This window comes from Phyllobates terribilis, unplaced genomic scaffold (assembly GCF_046119375.1).
Source record: "Phyllobates terribilis strain yellow unplaced genomic scaffold, ASM4611937v1 Scaffold_4__5_contigs__length_816908805, whole genome shotgun sequence".
NCBI lineage: Eukaryota > Metazoa > Chordata > Amphibia > Anura > Dendrobatidae > Phyllobates > Phyllobates terribilis.
In genome coordinates, this window is record NW_027362764.1 from 682210178 (window position 1) to 682233422 (window position 23245).

Here is a 23245-nt window from a genome sequence, read left to right on the forward strand (position 1 = left end):
GTCCAGCCAGTCATCTCGATGTAGCAGAGCTGAAGCTGTCGTGGGAACCATGGAAAGGTAAGGATGAGGTTGGTTTATTATTTTTCTTTTATTGCAGGAGATCGTTGGCTTCAGCTGGAATGGGTGTGATGGTAAGTATGGTTTAATTTAGAACAATAAAGAATTGTGTCTTTATTTCAATTAAAGGACTTTATTCTGGGTATTGTGTTTTTTTTAAATACTTTACTAGAAATTCATGGCGGTCATGTCTAATACTGGCGTGACCCCATGAATTTTGGGCTTGGGGCCAGCTGATAATACCAAGCTGGCCCTAACCCCTTTATTACCCAGTGAGCCACCGCACCAGGGCCCTGGATGAGTTGGGTACAGCGCCAGAAGATGGCGCTTCTATGAACGCGCCATTTTCCGGGGTGGCTGCGGACTGCAATTTGTAGCGGGGGGGGGCCCAGAAAGCTTGGGCCTCCCTGCGCTGCAGATTCCAGCCCCCAGCTGCCTAGTTGTACCTGGCTGGACACAAAAATAGGGCGAAGCCCCACGTACTTTTTTTTTAATTATTTCATGAAATTCATGAAATAATTAAGAAAAAAAGGCCTTCCCTATATTGTTGTGTCCGGCCAGGTACAAATAGGCAGCTGGTGGTTGGGGGCAGCCCGTTCCTGCCTGCTGTACCTGGCTGGACACAAATATTGTGCGAAGCCCCACTTCAATTTTTTTTAATTATTTCATGAAATTCATGAAATAATTAAGAAAAAAAGGGCTTCCCTATATTGTTGTGTCCGGCCAGGTATAAATAGGCAGCTGGTGGATGGGGGCAGCCCGTTCCTGCCTGCTGTACCTGGCTGGACACAAATATAGTGCGAAGCCCCACTTAAATTTTTTTAAATTATTTCAGGAAATTCATGAAATAATTTTAAAAAAATTGACGTGGGGCTTCGCACTATATTTGTGTCCAGCCAGGTACAGCAGGCAGGAACGGGCTGCCCCCAACCACCAGCTGCCTATTTGTACCTGGCCGGACACAACAATATAGGGAAGCCCTTTTTTCTTAATTATATCATGAAATAATTTAAAGAAAATTGACGTGGGGCTTCGCCCTGTTTTTGTGTCCAGCCAGGTACAACTAGGCAGCTGGGGGCTGGAATCCGCAGCGCAGGGAGGCCCAAGCTTTCTGGGCCACCCCCGCTGCAAATTGCAGTCCGCAGCCACCCCGGAAAATGGCGCGTTCATAGAAGCGCCATCTTCTGGCGCTGTACCCAACTCATCCAGGGCCCTGATGCGGTGGCTCACTGGGTAATAAAGGGGTTAGGGCCAGCTTGGCATTATCAGCTGGCCCTAAGCCCGAAATTCATGGGGTCACGCCAATATTAGACATGACCACCATGAATTTCTAGTAAAGAATTTAAAAAAAACACAACACCCAGAAAAAAGTCCTTTAATTGAAATAAACACACAATTCTTTATTGTTCTAAATTAAACCATACTTACCATCACGCCCATTCCAGCTGAAGCCAACGATCTCCTGAAATAAAAGAAAAATAATAAAGCAACATCATCCTTACCTTTCCATGGTTCCCATGACAGCTTCAGCTCTGCTACATCGAGATGACAGGCTGGACCGCAGCAGAACGCTGCCATCCAGTCTGTCATCCCGCAGACACTGAGAAGCGCAGGCTTGCTTGCGCTCCACAGTGTCTCTCTGTGAGGGCATCCAGATGAGCCGAGTTAATGTCCAATGAACTCGGCTCACCTCATGCACGTCACTGACAGCGTGGGAAAATTCTCCTGCACTCAGCGCTTCAGCGTGGGAGAATTCTCACACTGAAGCGCTGAGTGCAGGAGAATTCTCCCACGCTGTCAGTGACGTGCAGGAGGTGAGCTGAGTTCATTGGACATGAGCTCACCTTATGCACGTCACTGACAGCGTGGGAAAATTCTCCTGCACTCAGCGCTTCAGCTTGAGAATTTTCCCACGCTGTCAGTGACGTGCATGAGGTGAGCCGAGTTCATTGGACATGAACTCGGCTCATCTGGATGTCGTCACAGAGAGACGCTGAGCAGCGCAAGCAAGCCTGCGCTTCTCAGTGTCTGCGGGATGAGAGGCTGGATGGCAGCGTTCTGCTGCGGTCCAGCCTGTCATCTCGATGTAGCAGAGCTGAAGCTGTCGTGGGAACCATGGAAAGGTAAGGATGAGGTTGCTTTATTATTTTTCTTTTATTGCAGGAGATCGTTGGCTTCAGCTGGAATGGGCGTGACGGTAAGTATGGTTTAATTTAGAACAATAAAGGACTGTGTCTTTATTTCAATTAAAGGACTTTATTCTGGGTGTTTGTGTTTTTTTTAACTTTGACTATGGGGTTAGTAATGGGGGTGTCTTATAGACGCCTCTCCATTACTAACCTGGGCTTGATGTCAGCTGGCATTATAAGCTGACATCAACCCCAACCCTATTACCCCCTGCCACCGCACCAGGGCAGCGTGGAAGAGCGAGGCTAAGTGCCAGAATTGGCGCATCCTATGAATGCGCCATTTCTGGGGCGGCTGACGGCTGGTGTTTCTAGCCTGGGAGGGGGCCAATATTCATGGCTCCCTTCCTGGGCTATTAATATCAGCCCCCAGCTGTCTGCCTAGCCTTTGCTAGCTATTAAATTAGGGGGGACCCCACGTCATTTTTTTTGGGGGGTCCCCCATTTTAATAGCTAGTAAAGGCTATGTATTCAGCTGGGGGCTGATATTAGTAGCCTGGGAAGCTCCGTGGGTATTACCCCCTTCCCAGGCTTCAAACATCTGCCCCAGCCGTCTGCTTAACCTCCGCTAGAGCCTAAAATTAAGGGGAACCCCACGCCAATTTTTTTAATAATAAATCCTTTATTTTAATACTAAATGACAAGTACAGTAACCAACACTATCACTGTACTTCATATATATGTGACTGACATGTTTCTATCTATCTAATCTATGTGTGAAGTTCTATTCTGTCTGTTATAAATTGTCGGGTACAGATGCTGAATTGCCGGCCGGCTTTTTTAAAGAGACGGTGCATGAAAACACTATTATTTTTTTTGATAAATCCTTTACGCTAAATGACAAGTACAGTAAGCAGCACTTTCACTGTACTTCGTATATATGTGGCTGACATGTTTATATCTATCTAATCTATGTGTGAAGCTCTATTCTTTCGGTTCTAAATTGTCGGGTACAGGTGTATGCCGCTGCTGAATTGCCGGCTTTTCATGTTTCACTGTTGGCACTGTTCCCATCGATTTGGGCAATCACTGTAATGCCACAACCACCATGGCTGTGGCATTACAGTGAGTGGCAGACAATCCATGCAGGACACGCTTTTGGTGCACGAACAGTTATCGAACATAACCTCGAACATCCGAATTTTTTGCAAATCGTTCGGGTTCGTCGAACAACTCGAACACCGCCCAAAACAGCTCGAATTTGAGATTGGCGAACAGTTCTAGTCGAACACCGCTCATCTCTACTTCTGACCCCTATGCCTTTTTGTTGTGTGTTTGTCTTTGACTGCTACTATTTCTGCTAGGAGGTGTCCAACTTTTCCCAGTCCCTAGATCTTGTAGGGATCCCTCCCTCACATCTATAGGTCTGCGTTCAGACTAGCCGAGGACTTTAGCGGGTCTGATCGCAGGATCAGGTTCCCCGTTACATCGTAGGGATCTAGTTTAGTTCTATTGTAGGGATAGATCTCCTTTCTTTCCTTAGTCTCTGTAGCAGATCATAACAGTAATTCCAGCCATAAAAAAAAAAAAAAAATTTTCTCTAAGGAAAGACCTCCAGTTTTCCATCATGGTCTCGGTGCAAGATTTGGCTCAACGCTTGCAGGGACTCTCTCTGGAGGTGACCAAGCTCCAACAACACGTGAGTAGCTGTTCTGGAGCGCATTTTGTGGAACCTAAGGTACGTCTGCCTGATCTATTTTTTGGCGAACATCAAGATTTTTTTTCTTTTAAAAATGCTTGTCTATTATATTTTCGTTTGATACCCGGATCCTCTGGTGATGAATCACAGCGCATAGGGATCATAATGTCACTTTTGCGCAAAGATCCTCAGTGATGGGCCTTCTCTCTCCAACCTAGTGATCCGTGCTTTAGATCAGTGGATAGTTTTTTTTCTGCTTTGGGTTTGTTGTACGATGATCCTGATCGTGTCTCATCTGCTGAGTCTGAATTAAGACGTTTGAGGCAGGGATCAGGTAATGTGGAAAAATATTGTTCTCACTTCCGTCGGTGGTCTGCCCAGGTGGGGTGGAACGATTCTGCTTTGAAAAGCTTGTTTCTTGCAGGGCTATGTGAAAGGGTGAAGGATTTACTGATTGCTTATCCCACACCTGGAAACTTGCAGGAGGCAATGCAATTAGCTATACGGGTGGACAGGAGACTGCGTGAAAGGGTTAATGAGAGCAAATCCTCTGCTATGTCAGCTTCGAGTCCTGAGAGGTTCTGTGCTGACAATGGAGAGCCGATGGAAATTGGGGCGATGGCACCCCGCTCTCAGGAAAAAGATCGCCGACTTTCTGAAGGCTTGTGTTTCTATTGCGGAAATTCTGGTCATTTTATTAAGAGCTGTGTGCTTCGTAAGAAGAAAGAAAAAAAAATGGTCAGTCATGCTCGTATTGCCTGTTTAAATTCTAAGGGAGTATTCCTATCTGCCACTACTGCTGCTCAGGATGAATTAATTGAATTTCGGGTATTTGTGGATTGTGGATCTACTCTGAATGTGATTGATGGGGGATTCTTGTAAAAACTTAGATTAGAACCTAAAACTTTGTCATCCCCTATTGCTGTGGTTTCTGTCGATGGCTCTCCCTTGAAGAGTGTTACTCACAAGGTCTGTGAATTTCCCCTCACTATTAATGGTATTCATCAAGAGAATTTGGATTTGGTGGTATTGGATAATTTGCCTTCTCCAGTAATATTGGGGTTACCCTGGTTAAAATTGCACAATCCTGTACTGGATTGGTCTACCAATGAAATTAAGTCCTGGAGCCCTAAGTGTTATGACAAGTGTTGTAACGGGCGCATTGCTGCTGTGGATAGAGGGGAATTGCCTGTACCTATTCAGGATTTTTGGAGAGTTTTTTCTGAGGAGGAGTCGCAGGTTTTGCCTCCCCATAGAGACTATGATTGTACCATTGAATTTGTCCCTGGCGCGACTCTTCCTAAGAGTCGTTTATTTAATCTTACTATTCCTGAAAGAAAGGCTTTGGAAGAATACATACAGACAAGCTTGGCCGCCGGTCACATTAGGCCTTCCAAGTCTCCTGTGGCTGTTGGATTTTTTTTTGTAAAAAAAAAAGATGGCGGTTTACGTCCTTGTCTGGACTTTCGTGAGATTAATAAAATTACTGTAAGCAATCCTTACCCACTGCCATTGATTCCTGATTTAATTAACCAGTTAGTGGGGGCCAAGTGGTTCTCTAAAATTGATCTCCGGGGGGCATACAATTTGTTGCGCATGAAGGAGGGTGATGAATGGAAGACTGCTTTTAACACTCCTGTGGGTCATTTTGAGAATCTGGTCATGCCTTTTGGTCTCACTAATGCTCCAGCATTTTTTCAGAATCTTATTAATGATATCCTTAGACCATTAATCGGCAAAAATGTGGTTGTGTATTTGGATGACATTTTGATTTATTCGCCGGATCTGGAGTCTCATTGGCAGAGAGTACGTGAGGTATTACAGTTATTAATGGACAATTCGCTCTTTGCTAAGCTGGAGAAATGTGAGTTCGCTGTACAGAGAATTAGTTTTTTGGGCTTCATTATCTCCAGTGAAGGTTTTGAGATGGACCCGGTTAAAGTTCAAGCTGTGCAGGAATGGCCTAGGCCTATTGGTTTGAAATCGATACAGAGGTTTTTGAGTTTCGCCAATTATTACAGAAAATTCATAAAAATTTTTTCTATTATTGTCAAACCGCTGACCGATCTCACCAGGAAAGGTGCTAATGCGGTTCAGTGGACTTCTGAGGCCATTGAAGCTTTTGTGTTTCTAAAGGAGAGGTTCACCTCTGCTCCCATCCTTATGCAGCCTGATGTGACTAAGCCGTTTTTGGTTGAGGTTGATGCTTCTTCGGTGGGGGTTGGTGCGGTGTTGTCTCAGGAAAACAAGGATGGAGTACATCCCTGTGCCTTTTTTTCAAAAAAATTTTCCGAGACTGAACTTAATTACGATATTGATAATCGGGAATTGCTGGCGATTAAACTCGCATTTGAACACTGGCGTCATCTCTTGGAAAGTGCTGAATTTCCCATTCAGGTTTTCACTGATCATAAAAATCTGATCTATCTTGATGCTGCCAAGCGCTTGAATGCCCATCAGGCTAGGTGGGCACTTTTTTTCTCGCGGTTTAATTTTTCCGTTACTTACATCCCGGCTACCAAGAATGTTAAAGCGGATGCTTTGTCTCGCAGCTTTTCTCCCATGGTCGGTGTTGAGGAGGAAGAGGAGACCATTTTACAAGAAGGTGTTGTGATTGCTGCTTTGGACTCCGTTTTGGAGGATGAGATTCTTAAAGCACAGGAGAATGCCCCATCTAACACTCCCCATGGGAGGTTGTTTGTGCCTAGGACCTTTAGGAGAGATTTGTTTGTTAAGTGTCATGAGTCTCGGTTGGCAGGTCATCCAGGAATTTCTGAGACCAAGAGACTTGTGGGTTGCAGTTTTTGGTGGCCTGGATGGCAGAAGGAAGTCATTAAGTGGGTGCGCCAATGTACTGTGTGTGCAAGATCCAAGTCTTCGCATGCTCCTGCTGCGGGGTTGCTTTGCCCTCTGGAGGTTCCTAGTGCACCTTGGACACATCTGGCTATGGACTTTATTACTGACCTTCCTCCCTCTGAAGGTTTCACGGTCATCTGGGTGGTCGTGGACCGTTTTAGCAAGATGTGTCACTTGGTTCCCTTCATCAAACTGCCTTGCGCTAAGACACTCGCTAAGGCCTTTGTCAAGGAGATTGTCAGACTACATGGTGTTCCTACTGACATTATTTCTGATAGGGGACCTCAGTTCGTGGCTCGTTTTTGGCGTGCCTTTTGTGACAGGTTGGGAGTTCATTTGTCGTTTTCATCCGGATATCATCCTGAGTCTAATGGCCAGACAGAAAGGAAGAACCAGGATGTTGAGCAGTTCTTGCATTGTTTTGTGGCAGACAATCAAGAGGGGTGGTCTGAGTTTCTGCCACTTGCTGAATTTGCTCTTAACAACCATACATCCTCTTCTGCTGGGTGTTCGCCTTTATTTTGTTGTTCTGGGAGACATCCGTCTTTTCGGTCATTTTCTAAATTGGTTTCGGCTGTGCCTGAGGAGGAGAGTTTTTCCGGTAATTTGGAGAGAGTTTGGACGGATGTGCGTGGTAATCTTCAGGAGGCTAACAAAAAATCTAAGAGGTACTTTGATAGGAAACGGCAAGAGGTTTTGTTTGCGGTTGGTGACATGGTTTGGTTGTCCTCTAAGAATCTGCGATTGAGGATTCCTTCTAAAAAATTGGGTCCCAAGTTCGTAGGGCCCTTTAAGGTACTTCAGATAGTTAACCAATCTGCTGTTAGGCTGGAGGTTCCTACGTCCTGGAGGATTAATCCGGTGTTTCATGTTTCTCTGTTGAAAAAAGCTGATGTGTCGGATGGTGACGCCTCTGCCACTGTTCCTCCGGTGGTGGAGGACGGGGAATATGAAATTTCCCGCATCCTAAATTCTAGACGGTATAGAGGGAGTTTGCAGTATCTCGTCGCTTGGAAGGGTTTCGGACCTGAGGATAACTCATGGGTGAGAGCGGATTATGTTTCTGCCCCCAGACTTGTCCGAGCGTTTCACAGGAGGTTTCCTGGTAAGCCTGGGACTAGGGGATTCGGAGGATCCTCTTAGAAGAGGGGGTACTGTTACAACTCTCCTGTTAGGTTTTTTTTAGTTTGCTGGTCACATGACCATTTTGCCTATTTAATCCGGCTCCGCCCTCCTGACTTTGCTGGACTTCATTTGTATTTACTACTGTTGAGCTAGCTTGTTGCTCTGTTGCCGTTCTCTGTTAGTTTTGCTAGGTCTTCTGACCCCTATGCCTTTTTGTTGTGTGTTTGTCTTTGACTGCTACTATTTCTGCTAGGAGGTGTCCAACTCTTCCCAGTCCCTAGATCTTGTAGGGATCCCTCCCTCACATCTATAGGTCTGCGTTCAGACTAACCGAGGACTTTAGCGGGTCTGATCGCAGGATCAGGTTCCCCGTTACATCGTAGGGATCTAGCTTAGTTCTATTGTAGGGATAGATCTCCTTTCTTTCCTTAGTCTCTGTAGCAGATCATAACAAAGCGATCCTGAGAAAGGCTGGCCGGGCGATGGATCGAGCAATGTCTACTGGCCATACCACCTTGGATACGCCCGATCTCATCTGATCTCGAAAGCAAAGCAGGGCTGGGCTCGGACAGTACTTGGATGGGAGACCTCCTGGGAACACCAGGTGCTGTAGACCATTTTGATGACGTTTTGCCCTACTGCCCAGCTCGGCTAGCATGGAACGGCGCCTTGCCGGACACCGACCTTAAGTAACTTAGATGATGGAAGCCCCAAGGCCTCTGAGCCAGTTGGCAACTAAGTACGCTACCCCGCCGCCTTCACGCATGCGTGACACCGAGCTCCTTGCCACGGCTAGGAGTGCATATTGACTCTGCAGCTCGCCGTGTGGAAATGATGGCGTTAAAAGCACCCGGGGCCGTGAAGGGGCCAGGCTTTCAGCAGGTGCCCAGGGAAGGTTTTGGATGCTGGCCACCTAGCGAGGGCCAGCAGAAGTAACATGTTTCTCTGCAAAGAAGCTTGTGTAACCAAGCCAGACGGGTGACAAAGAGCTAACCTCAGTGCAAGGAAGGCAAGGAAGGAATTGGGGAGGGGGGGGTGATTCCTGCTAGGGCCCTGAAATCAGAAAACAGGCAGGAGAGTCTGACGCATGGTGACGGAGAGGTTGTAGGGGCAGATAGGTTGTGTTGTCACGTGCGAGCACGTGTGCATGCTGGCTTGTGTGTGAGAGTGCACTTCCTAGGTGTGGCGCGCAGCAGACAGTCAAAGGGATTGTTCCCTTTCATTAAAAGTTAATCCCCGGCTGCAGGCTATTAGAAAGCAACTAACCGCGCTTTACTCACCCTACCCGGGTCTACCAGTGAGTCTCGCCTCTGCTCCCGGCCTGTGGTATTGGCCGTGAAGCTGACGTTCCGTCGACAGCGCTGCAGCCGATCAGTGAGCTCAGCGGCTCTGAGTGGGACGTTGTGTCTACAAGACCTTTTAAGGAAGCCAGCAAAAAACTTGAAGAGAAGGGAAAGCACAAAAGGACGTGGTCTTGCTGAGCACTGGAAAGGGCAGCCGGCAGCCAGACGTCACAGTAGAAAAGCAGCAAGTGAGAGGCTTCTCTCTGCTTACGGCCACACCACCCTGAACACGGCTGATCTCATCTGTTCTCGGAAGCTAAGAAGGGTCACAACTGGTTAGTAATTGGATGGGAGACCACCTGGGAATACCAGATGCTGTAGGCTTTTTCCTTCTTTCCACCAGCAGGGGGCACTCTCTTCTATGCCTTTTTTCCATTCCCTTTCACAAGTGCACACATTCATTCTCTTTTCTTTTTTTTATTTGCTTTCTCTCTTGCGCTATTTCATCTCTGCAAAATACCAGCATCCTTCTGATCACCGTGGGCCTCCAGCATTGTTCCTTCTTTACTTTTAATACTAGCCTCCTTTTCACCAGGACCAGCGTCTCCCGGGTGGCTGGAGGCAACAACCGGTAACCCCAAGCAGAAGACCTTTGCAGGCAACACGACCCTCCCCCCTGAAGAGCAGCTCAAAGTCACTGGCAACCATCTCACCCTCTTCCTTCATTCACCCCTGGACGTCTCGCTCCGCCCCCAAGTTACGGGTCCAGCTTTATCTTTCTGTCACATTACCGCGATGAAGGGTTTAGCCTGCAGGAGACCCTGCGCCGAGCCATTTTTGAAGACACCTGATGCGGCGGGTGAATCACTGCTAAACAAACCACACCTGTAGGGACTGCACAGCCTTTGCATGGACCCTTCGTTGCCCGCCCCGTCACGGCCAGATTGCTCACCACCAAGCGATCCTGAGAAAGGCTGGCCGGGCGATGGATTGAGCAGCGTCTACTGGCCATACCACCTTGGATGCGCCTGATCTCGTCTGATCTCGGAAGCAAAGCAGGGCTGGGCTCGGACAGTATTTGCATGTGATACCTCCTGGGAATACCGGGTGCTGTAGACCATTTTGATGACGTTTTGCCCTACTGCCCAGCTCGGCTAGCATGGAACAGCGCCTTGCCGGACACCGACCTTAAGTAACTTAGATGATGGAAGCCCCAAGGCCTCTGAGCCAGTTGGCAGCTAAGTACGCTACCCCGCCGCCTTCACGCAGGCCTGACACCGAGCTCCTTGCCATGGCTAGGAGTGCTTATTGACTCCGCAGCTCGCCGTGTGGAAATGATGGCGTTAAAAGCACCCGGGGCCGTGAAGGGGCCAGGTTTTCAGCAGGTGCCCAGGGAAGGTTTTGGATGCCGGCCGCCTAGCGAGGGTCAGCAGAAGTAACATGTATCTCTGCAAAGAAGGTTGTGTAACCAAGCCAGACGGCTGCCATAAAGCTAACCTCAGTGCAAGGAAGGCAAGGAAGGTGCGGAAGGAATTGGGGAGGGGGGGTGGGTGATTCCTGCTAGGGCCATGAAATCATAAAACAGGCAGGAGAGTCTGACGCATGGTGACGGAGAGGTTGTAGGGGCAGATAGGGGGTGTTGTCACGTGCGAGCACGTGTGCATGCTGGCTTGTGTGTGAGAGTGCGCTTCCTTGGTGTGGCGTGCTGCAGACAGTCAAAGGGATTGTTCCCTTTCATTAAAAGTTAATCCCCGGCTGCAGCCTATTAGAAAGCAACTAACCGCGCTCTACTCACCCTACCCGGGTCTACCGGTGAGTCTCGCCTCTGCTCCCGGCCTGTGGCATTGGCCGTGAAGCTGATGTTCCGTCGACAGTGCTGCAGCCGATCAGTGAGCTCAGCGGCTCTGAGTGGGGCGTTGTGTCTACAATACTTTTTAAGGAAGCCAGCAAGAAAATTGAAGAGAAGGGAAAGCACAAAAGGACCTGGTCTTGCTGAGCACTGGAAAGGGCAGCCGGCAGCCAGACGTCAAAGTATAAAAGCAGCAAGTGAGAGACAAGTCTCTGCCTACGGCCACACCACCCTGAACACGCCCGATCTAATCTGATCTCGGAAGCTAAGCAGGGTCAGGCCTGGTTAGAACTTGGATGGGAGACTGTAAAATAATACTCGTCCTGTATTATTTTTTTCTACTGAGGACTTCTCAAAGTATCAATATCACGATATTCTTATAAAAAAATGTATCTATTTATTCTTGGATTGTCCATTAAAAAGAATCAGATTGCAGCAGGTACATACAATAATTAGTTATAAAGTAATTGTCCATTTGTCCATAATTAGCTTAATTGTTGAGATTCACTCATCTTTCCTTGGATCCTGGCTGGTAAATCATGTCTTTGTCCAGCATGTGTCCAGGCCTACATGTCATCTGCTTCTCAGCATGAAGATTCTGTGTCTTGTGGGGTGGGCAGAGCAAGAGAGCCCCCCCTTTCTGTACCATGGGCTTTTATAGCCAGTCGTATGGACACCTGTTCTACATATGGTAGTGAACCAAAAATACACACAGAAATAGCGCATGTCAACTAGACACGATGGCTGAGGCATAGAACTCATAAAAATGATTATCGATTAACATTCCAAATGAATTTCCATAATTAACCATTTAACATTTCCCCCTTTTTTGAGAATAAAAGGACTTTAACTGAAATTTCTCAAAAGAAGATACATTCATCAATCATTTTTTCTTTCCTTCTTCCTTGGCAATATCATTAAATTTCCATAATAATAATAATAGTAATAATAGTATCAATATCGGATTATTGTTATATAATGATGTGAATTCATGTTATGGTAAGCCGTGACTAATATTCATTTAATATGTATAATTATAATTCCCTATATCTAAATTGAAGCAATCGCGGGTTCAATCGTTATCATCTGATGTCATCGGGTCGTCGTCTCGTCTTCTTCTTGGTTCTTTTATAACACAGTCTTTAGATGAAAACTCCTTTGAAATAAATTACAGCATGTAGATATTGTACAGTCCATAATTGTGTTCATTATTGTTCAGTCCATAAACTGTACTCTTTATTAGAAAGATCATGTGTGTCAGTTGATAAGAAAACAAAGCCCATGGATGAAATGTAGCTTTAATATCTGTGCAGTGTCACCTGGACTTACGTTGGATCGTCTTTGGAATCTTCCGTGTGTCCGCACTGGTCTCGTGTCACTTTTGGAACAGATGTGACGTCTTTGGTCAGTAAAGCAAGGGTTAACTTGACACTTTCCTGCTTTATATAGCACGATAACCAGTACTCAGTCCTTTATATACAGGACACATATGCCAGGTATTACCTGTTCACCAGCTTTCATTGAAGCGTTGCAGGTGATAAGAAACCACTGGAACGTGATGAAACTTGAACACAACACAGTACATATAGGATCATCGTCCTCTGCCGTCCTGGTGATCAGTGGTGTGAATTGTATTGTATGTAATGGACACAGTCTATTATAACACTCAGCATTCACACCTGTTACCTTCTGAGACGTCCGGATATCAGTTGCTTCTTCTTGTAACTTTTGAGAATCTCTTTGATTTATAAAAATTAAAAGTCTTTATTAAGATAGAATTCATAATTGCGATGTCTTGATTGAAGTCTTCATTCCCTAATCTGATACCAAATCTGGCAGTTTTTCCTAACCTATAATATCACAGCGTACCATAGCAATCAGTAATATCCATCTAATTATTATCAAAATATTAAAATAAATTATGTTTGGAATAATAAACAATAATAGATAATAATTCATTATCACTCAAGTTCTCCATATGATAGAACATTTTTATGTCATAGGTGTAATTACCTTTTCCAACCCATAGGTGTCAGTGTATTTTGAAAAAACAAGTTTTTATATCTTTATTAAACCAATAATATCAAAGAATGTATACTCCTGAACCAAAATGAATAAATATATGAATGTATGAATGAATGAATGAATGAATAAATGAATGAATGAATTGTTGTGTTTACTCAGAAAATGTAAACATTTTTTTCCTTAGCAATATATATTTAATGAAGCAATACTCTTGTATTAGACATTACTTTATTAAATATTAATGTGTTTTCTCAATTGAGATATTGAACTCAAATAAAATCAAATGAGAATTAAAAAATGAAAAAATAGAAAAATAAGAAGTATAAAGTAAGAATAAAATTTTAAAAATGAAAAATAAAATTAAGAGTAAAAATAAGAATAAAAATAAAAATAAGGCCTTTAAATTTTAATGACAAATGCAGAGTAATTATATTCTCCATAAAAAATACCCTTATATCTCCATTATCTGGATGATTTCATATTTGTCATAACCTTGTACCACCAAAAAATATTAAATTATGCAACTTTGCATGTAATACCCTTCTTAATTATACCATAGTACCTTATTATTATTTCTTCTTTATTAAAATGTGTGGAAATAAGTATTGATCAAAAGTGATTATGTAATCAGGATCAAAAACACATTTTCCCCCTTAATACCAAAAATATTATTTTATAAAATTTATGTATATATCAGAACCAAATTAAAAATAATTATTCTTCTAGAAATATTGTGCATAAATTTCATATCGATGAGTAGCATAGATTTGACTAAAGAGAGGTGTGTACCTATTTAGGTAACCATTAAAACTAATATTATAGTTATTCAAGAATATTATCATGTGGAAAATTATTCTAAATATAAATTTGCTTTGTAAACCATTTTGATGTGTGGTTGCCCTCATCCACTATTAGTTAAATCAAGAAATAATAATTATTAAAGAAATATAGAAATATATATATATGTAGATAATACCTAATTATGTATTATAATTTCCTCAGAATTAAATATATTTTTGTACCTTCACATAAAGAAACATTTTTTTTTTCAAACATACAAACATACGAGGCCTCTGTCACATCAATCACACTTAGCAGCTGCTGATTTACTCATCTGTCACTTTCACTCTGACATTCACAGATCTGTTCAACTCAAACATTCCACATATGAAGTTTTAGATATATATATATATATATATTTAACCCAAAATTGTTGTATCCCAATTTATTAATGCGCATTGCCATATCAATTGAATATCTTTATATTTCTTTGAATATTCCCCAAGTACATATTATATAATATGAGAGTAAGTCACTGGAATTTCAGACACTTGAAAAAACTCTTGTCTTAGATTCTTTTTTCACTGGCTGCCCAGTCTTAAGTTACATCAGTTGAAAATAGAATGAATGGGATACTATACTATTAGCTCAAAGTTCAAAGGCCGCAGCTGTCACACGTCATGCTGTAAAGCTACTTTAATTTGCACGAACACTTCATGCACAGAAAATATTAGCAACACAAAAGAATTAATAAGTATTACATATATATTATAGTTCAACTAGATATATTGTTATTATTTTAAAATGTTATACACATAAAATCATGCAATTTTTTCACTTCCTGTGTGAATAAAGAAATAAATCCATTTTAGAGTTCTTTGATCAAATCCTGCTTTGGAATGAAAACTCTAAGGAAATATAAGAAAATAAAATTAAATATCAAATTCATACAGAAACAGATTTATTTAAATATCTTATACATATATTGGTTGGTTCTAATGTAATTCAAAATATTGCTACTTAAATTTATATATATGAAGTTCTAATTTATTAATTAATATATATATATATATTTTATAAACGTATATATAAATACAATTATACGCAATCTCTACTTAGACAAGTGTATATATATATATATATATATATATATATATATATATAAACTATTAGAAACTATGTAACTACAATTTTACTGTATAAGATTATAAATAAATATTGAGACATTGTATTACATTTTGATACAACATTATAATTACAGTTTTTCCTTAGCCACTCCCTAAACCAAATCTTCTGTCTCTCTGAAATATCTCCAGGAACGCCCTATTTAGGAAAGACATTTTTCTATCCTTCAAAACCTCAGAGAACTGCCTGTTCTTCTGTCCACATTCCATGACGTCACTGTGAGTTGGTCGTCTCACCTGTCTCTGTCCATCAGTTTCAGCCATTTTCCTTTTTAGAGAATCACAGTTCTGACTGAGAATTAACTCATTCTGTGGAGAGATGGATCTTTGCACTGGCTGATATGGCTTATAACATATATGAAATCTTCTGCGTATTTGATAGAGTTCACTATGGGGATGACTCAGTCTAGGAGAGTTTGATATTGGCTTTTGGTAAGATTTTACCTTTCCTGGTTTTATAAATTTAGCTTGATTTATTTTCTTTTCACGATTCTCATGTTTTCTAACAAAATCCAGCATCTGCGCACATTCAAATAATGAATTTTTTTGTGATGCCATAACTTGGGAAACTGAATTTAGGAATTTGAATTTTTGTACAAAAGTTATCATATGTTGTACTTTTCCATTTTTGATGAGAGCTTTGTACAACCGTTCAAATATGGACATGAATGTATATGTACATTCCTTCCTACCAATCCTTAGTTTCTGCAGATCTTCTATGTTGGGAAAATCCTTTGTGACACAATAAATCAAATATCTTAATCTGTCCGAATCATTTTCCCATCTATTAGGAGAGTCATTTTCACAGGGCATTAAATGTAAACGTCTGGACAATGTCACAGGAATCCATATTTTAAATAATTGATTCCTCTCCTCATTGGATAAATCAAACTTATCAGAGAAGCTCTCAAATGTCTCTGAATTTCTACAGGCATGGATTTTGACATCATATTTTGGCATGATTTTGTATAATTTCAGCAAATTTTTCCTCAATTTAATTTGGAGTTGAGCCTGGGTAATTCCAGAATTCTCTGATATTTTTAGTGGCTCTTGTACGTCCGTTCCTCCTACGTCACTCACGTCTCCTCCCACATCACCTAGTATGTCGGTTTCTCGTATGTCAGTCATGTCTCCTCCCATGTCAGGTTTCTGTATGTCCGTCTCTTGGTCAGACCCAAGGTCATCTTCAGTTACAGACACGTGTCTTACTTCTTGTTCATTTTCCACATTACAGTCTGAATCAGTATCACCGTCTGACACTTCTACACTATTTTCCTGCTTAGAAATCTCTAACACAAGACTATGAAAAAAATCTACCAAATGTAGAATATTTCTCAATTTCTGTTTGTCTCTATTTACCAATTTAGAAGTTAACTGTAAATTCTGCAATTCACATTCTTTGTATAAACTGAGCCACAAAACTTCTATGTCATCTCCTCCATTAACTTTGAAATTGAGGCGTTGCAGGTGATAAGAAACCACTGGAACGTGATGAAACTTGAACACAGCACAGTACATATAGGATCATCGTCCTCTGCCGTCCTGGTGATCAGTGGTGTGAATTGTATTGTATGTAATGGACACAGTCTATTATAACACTCAGCATTCACACCTCTTACCTTCTGAGACGTCCGGATATCAGTTGCTTCTTCTTGTAACTTTTGAGAATCTCTTTGATTTATAAAAATTAAAAGTCTTTATTAAGATAGAATTCATAATTGCGATGTCTTGATTGAAGTCTTCATTCCCTAATCTGATACCAAATCTGGCAGTTTTTCCTAACCTATAATATCACAGCGTACCATAGCAATCAGTAATATCCATCTAATTATTATCAAAATATTAAAATAAATTATGTTTGGAATAATAAACAATAATAGATAATAATTCATTATCAATCAAGTTCTCCATATGATAGAACATTTTTATGTCATAGGTGTAATTACCTTTTCCAACCCATATGTGTCAGTGTATTTTGAAAAAACAAGTTTTTATATCTTTATTAAACCAATAATATCAAAGAATGTATACTCCTGAACCAAAATGAATAAATATATGAATGTATGAATGAATGAATGAATGAATAAATGAATGAATGAATTGTTGTGTTTACTCAGAAAATGTAAACATTTTTTTCCTTAGCAATATATATTTAATGAAGCAATACTCTTGTATTAGACATTACTTTATTAAATATTAATGTGTTTTCTCAATTGAGATATTGAACTCAAATAAAATCAAATGAGAATTAAAAAATGAAAAAATAGAAAAATAAGAAGTATAAAGTAAGAATAAAATTTTAAAAATGAAAAATAAAATTAAGAGTAAAAATAAGAATAAAAATAAAAATAAGGCCTTTAAATTTTAATGACAAATGCAGAATAATTATATTCTCCATAAAAATACCCTTATATCTCCATTATCTGGATGATTTCATATTTGTCATAACCTTGTACCACCAAAAAATATTAAATTATGCAACTTTGCATGTAATACCCTTCTAAATTATACCATAGTACCTTATTATTATTTCTTCTTTATTAAAATGTGTGGAAAATAAGTATTGATCAAAAGTGATTATGTAATCAGGATCAAAAACACATTTTCCCCCTTAATACCAAAAATATTATTTTATAAAATTTATGTATATATCAGAACCAAATTAAAAATAATTATTCTTCTAGAAATATTGTGCATAAATTTCATATCGATGAGTAGCATAGATTTGACTAAAGAGAGGTGTGTACCTATTTAGGTAACCATTAAAAATAATATTATAGTTATTCAAGAATATTATCATGTGGAAAATTATTCTAAATATAAATTTGCTTTGTAAACCATTTTGATGTGTGGTTGCCCTTATCCACTATTAGTTAAATCAAGAAATAATAATTATTAAAGAAATATAGAAATATATATATATATGTAGATAATACCTAATTATGTATTATAATTTCCTCAGAATTAAATATATTTTTGTACCTTCACATAAAGAAACATTTTTTTTTTCAAACATACAAACATACGAGGCCTCTGTCACATCAATCACACTTAGCAGCTGCTGATTTACTCATCTGTCACCTTCACTCTGACATTCACAGATCTGTTCAACTCAAACATTCCACATATGAAGTTTTAGATATATATATATTTAACCCAAAATTGTTGTATCCCAATTTATTAATGCGCATTGCCATATCAATTGAATATCTTTATATTTCTTTGAATATTCCCCAAGTACATATTATATAATATGAGAGTAAATCACTGGAATTTCAGAAACTTGAAAAAACTCTTGTCTTAGATTCTTTTTTCACTGGCTGCCCAGTCTTAAGTTACATCAGTTGAAAATAGAATGAATGGGATACTATACTATTAGCTCAAAGTTCAAAGGCCGCAGCTGTCACACGTCATGCTGTAAAGCTACTTTAATTTGCACGAACACTTCATGCACAGAAAATATTAGCAACACAAAAGAATTAATAAGTATTACATATATATTATAGTTCAACTAGATATATTGTTATTATTTTAAAATGTTATACACATAAAATCATGCAATTTTTTCACTTCCTGTGTGAATAAAGAAATAAATCCATTTTAGAGCTCTTTGATCAAATCCTGCTTTGGAATGAAAACTCTAAGGAAATATAAGAAAATAAAATTAAATATCAAATTCAAGCAGAAACAGATTTATTTAAATATCTTATACATATATTGGTTGGTTCTAATGTAATTCAAAATATTGCTACTTAAATTTATATATATGAAGTTCTAATTTATTAATTAATATATATATATTTTATAAACGTATATATAAATACAATTATACGCAATCTCTACTTAGACAAGTGTATATATATATATATATATATATATATATATAAACTATTAGAAACTATGTAACTACAATTTTACTGTATAAGATTATAAATAAATATTGAGACATTGTATTACATTTTGATACAACATTATAATTACAGTTTTTCCTTAGCCACTCCCTAAACCAAATCTTCTGTCTCTCTCAAATATCTCCAGGAACGCCCTATTTAGGAAAGACATTTTTCTATCCTTCAAAACCTCAGAGAACTGCCTGTTCTTCTGTCCACATTCCATGACGTCACTGTGAGTTGGTCGTCTCACCTGTCTCTGTCCATCAGTTTCAGCCATTTTCCTTTTTAGAGAATCACAGTTTTGACTGAGAATTAACTCATTCTGTGGAGAGATGGATCTTTGCACTGGCTGATATGGCTTATAACATATATGAAATCTTCTGCGTATTTGATAGAGTTCACTATGGGGATGACTCAGTCTAGGAGAGTTTGATATTGGCTTTTGGTAAGATTTTACCTTTCCTGGTTTTATAAATTTAGCTTGATTTATTTTCTTTTCACGATTCTCATGTTTTCTAACAAAATCCAGCATATGCGGACATTCAAATAATGAATTTTTTTGTGATGCCATAACTTGGGAAACTGAATTTAGGAATTTGAATTTTTGTACAAAAGTTGTTATCATATGTTGTACTTTTCCATTTTTGATGAGAGCTTTGTACAACCGTTCAAATATGGACATGAATGTATATGTACATTCCTTCCTACCAATCCTTAGTTTCTGCAGATCTTCTATGTTGGGAAAATCCTTTGTGACACAATAAATCAAATATCTTAATCTGTCCGAATCATTTTCCCATCCATTAGGAGAGTCATTTTCACAGGGCATTAAATGTAAACGTCTGGACAATGTCACAGGAATCCATATTTTAAATAATTGATTCCTCTCCTCATTGAATAAATCAAACTTATCAGAGAAGCTCTCAAATGTCTCTGAATTTCTACAGGCATGGATTTTGACATCATATTTTGGCATGATTTTGTATAATTTCAGCAAATTTTTCCTCATTTTAATTTGGAGTTGAGCCTGGGTAATTCCAGAATTCTCTGATATTTTTAGTGGCTCTTGTACGTCCGTTCCTCCTACGTCACTCACGTCTCCTCCCACATCACCTAGTATGTCGGTTTCTCGTATGTCAGTCATGTCTCCTCCCATGTCAGGTTTCTGTATGTCCGTCTCTTGGTCAGACCCAAGGTCACCTTCAGTTACAGACACGTGTCTTACTTCTTGTTCATTTTCCACATTACAGTCTGAATCAGAATCACCGTCTGACACTTCTACACTATATTCCTGCTTAGAAATCTCTAACACAAGACTATGAAAAAAATCTACCAAATGTAGAATATTTCTCAATTTCTGTTTGTCTCTATTTACCAATTTAGAAGTTAACTGTAAATTCTGCAATTCACATTCTTTGTATAAACTGAGCCACAAAACTTCTATGTCATCTCCTACATTAACTTTGAAATTAATATTACTTTGTTTAGCAAAAGAAGAAATTATATCCATATTTTGCTTACCTTAAGATTCCTTGGCTTCTCTTTATCAGCACGTCCTGTCTTCAGTTCGTCTGATTCTTTTCCTGTGTGATTCTGTTCCTTGTTAGTACCTCTGCTTCCTGTCTTTCCTCAGTCTGTAGGTCCTTTCTGCTTCTCGTGACAAACTAGTGAATTTACTGACACGTGAACAACAGCTGTTCAGCTCGTCAGGACTCCCCCCTTGTTCACGGAAGAAATTCACTTACTTAATTTAAAAAACAAAAAAACAGGACTGGCAGGCTCACCATTGTAAAATAATACTCTTCCTGTATTATTTTTTTCTACTGAGGACTTCTAAAAGTATCAATATCACGATATTCTTATAAAAAATGTATCTATTTATTCTTGGATTGTCCATTAAAAAGAATCAGATTGCAGCAGGTACATACAATAATTAGTTATAAAGTAATTGTCCATTTGTCCATAATTAGCTTAATTGTTGAGATTCACCCATCTTTCCTTGGATCCTGGCTGGTAAATCATGTCTTTGTCCAGCATGTGTCCAGGCCTACATGTCATCTGCTTCTCAGCATGAAGATTCTGTGTCTTGTGGGGTGGGCAGAGCAAGAGAGCCCCCCCATTCTGTATCATGGGCTTTTATAGCCAGTCGTATGGACACCTGTTCTACATATGGTAGTGAACCAAAAATACACACACAAATAGCGCATGTCAACTAGACACGATGGCTGAGGCATAGAACTCAGAAAAATGATTATCGATTAACATTCCAAATGAATTTCCATAATTAACCATTTAACAGAGACCGCCTGGGAATGCCAGGTGCTGTAGGCTTTTGCTTTTTCCTTCCTTCCACCAGCAGGGGGCACTCTCTTCTATGCCTTTTTTCCATTCCCTTTCACAAGTGCACACATTCATTCTCTTTTTTTTTTTCATTTGCTTTCTCTCTTGCGCTATTTCATCTCTGCAAAATACCAGCATCCTTCTGATCACCGTGGGCCTCCAGCATTGTTGCTTCTTTACTTTTAATGCTAGGCTCCTTTTCACCAGGACCAGCATCTCCCGCGTGGCTGGAGGCAACCACCGGTAACCCCAAGCAGAAGACCTTTGCAGGCAACATGACCCTCCCCCCTGAAGAGCAGCTCAAAGTCACTGGCAACCATCTCACCCTCTTCCTTCATTCACCCCTGGACGTCTCGCTCCGCCCCCAAGTTACGGGTCCAGCTTGCTCTTTCTGTCACATTACCGCGATGAAGGGTTTAGCCTGCAGGAGACCCTGCGCCGAGCCATTTTTGAAGACACCTGATGCGGCGGGTGAATCACTGTTAAACAAACCACACCTGTAGGGACAGCACAGACTTTGCATGGACCCTTCGGAGCCCGCCCCGTCACGGCCAGATTGCTCGCCACCAAGCGATCCTGAGAAAGGCTAGCCGGGCGATGGATCGAGCAGCTTCTACTGGCCATACCACCTTGGATACGCCCGATCTCATATGATCTCGGAAGCAAAGCAGGGCTGGGCTCGGACAGTACTTGGATGGGAGACCTCCTGGGAACACCGCGTGCTATAGACCATTTTGATGACGTTTTTAACTACTGCCCAGCTCGGCTAGCATGGAACGGCGCCTCGCCGGACACCGACCTTAAGTAACTTAGATTATGGAAGCCCCAAGGCCTCTGAGCCAGTTGGCAGCTAAGTACGCTACCTCGCCGCCTTCACGCAGGCCTGACACCGAGCTCATTGTCACGGCTAGGAGTGCTTATTGACTCCGCAGCTCGCCGTGTGGAAATGATGGCGTTAAAAGCACCCGGGGCCGTGAAGGGGCCAGGCTTTCAGCAGGTGCTCAGGGAAGGTTTTGGATGCCGGCCGCCTAGCGAGGGCCAGCAGAAGTAACATGCTTCTCTGCAAAGAAGCTTTTGTAACCAAGCCAGACGGCTGACAAAGAGCTAACCTCAGTGCAAGGAAGGTGCGGAAGGAATTGGGGAGGGGAGGGGGTGATATCTGCTAGGGCCCTGAAATCATAAAACAGGCAGGAGAGTCTGACGCATGGTGACGGAGAGGTTGTAGGGGCAGATAGGGGGTGTTGTCACGTGCGAGCACGTGTGCATGCTGGCTTGTGTGTAAGAGTGCGATTCCTAGGTGTGGCGCGCTGCAGACAGTCAAAGGGATTGTTCCCTTTCATTAAAAGTTAATCCCCGGCTGCAGGCTATTAGAAAGCAACTAACCGCGCTCTACTCAACCTACCCGGGTCAACCGGTGAGTCTCGCCTCTGCTCCCGGCCTGTGGCATTGGCCGTGAAGCTGACGTTCCGTCTACAGCGCTGCAGCCGATCAGTGAGCTCAGTGGCTCTGAGTGGGGCGTTGTGTCTACAAGACCTTTTAAGGAAGCCAGCAAAAAAATTGAAGAGAAGGGAAAGCACAAAAGGACTTGGTCTTGCTGAGCACTGGAAAGGGCAGCCGGCAGCCAGACGTCAAAGTAGAAAAGCAGCAAGTGAGAGGCTTGTCTCTGTCTACGGCCACATCACCCTGAACACGCCTGATCTCATCTGATCTTGGAAGCTAAGCAGGGTTGGGACTGGTTAGTACTTGGATGGGAGACTGTAAAATAATGCTCTTTCTATATCTTTTTCTACTGAGGACTTCTCAAAGTATCAATATCACGATATTCTTATAAATAAATGTATCTATTTTTTCTTGGATTGTCCATTAAAAAGAATCAGATTGCAGCAGGTACATACAATAATTAGTTATAAAGTAATTGTCCATTTGTCCATAATTAGCTTAATTGTTTAATTGTTGAGATTCACCCATCTTTCCTTGGATCCTGGCTGGTAAATCGTGTCTTTGTCCAGCATGTGTCCAGGCCTACAT

General features: G+C 41.0%; 1 non-coding gene and 3 pseudogenes across 1 annotated transcript; all 4 read left to right on the forward strand.

Annotated features, from left to right (window-relative positions):
• The first annotated feature begins 8359 nt into the window (after positions 1-8359).
• Positions 8360-8479, forward strand: LOC141266900 (5S ribosomal RNA). The gene has a single exon (XR_012320920.1). It is a non-coding gene; the product is annotated as a 5S ribosomal RNA (ribosomal RNA).
• A 932-nt stretch (positions 8480-9411) lies between these two features.
• LOC141270311 (5S ribosomal RNA) lies at positions 9412-9530 on the forward strand (annotated as a pseudogene).
• A 615-nt stretch (positions 9531-10145) lies between these two features.
• LOC141269269 (5S ribosomal RNA) lies at positions 10146-10265 on the forward strand (annotated as a pseudogene).
• An 11563-nt stretch (positions 10266-21828) lies between these two features.
• On the forward strand, positions 21829-21948 carry LOC141268243 (5S ribosomal RNA; annotated as a pseudogene).
• The last annotated feature ends 1297 nt before the right edge of the window (positions 21949-23245 follow it).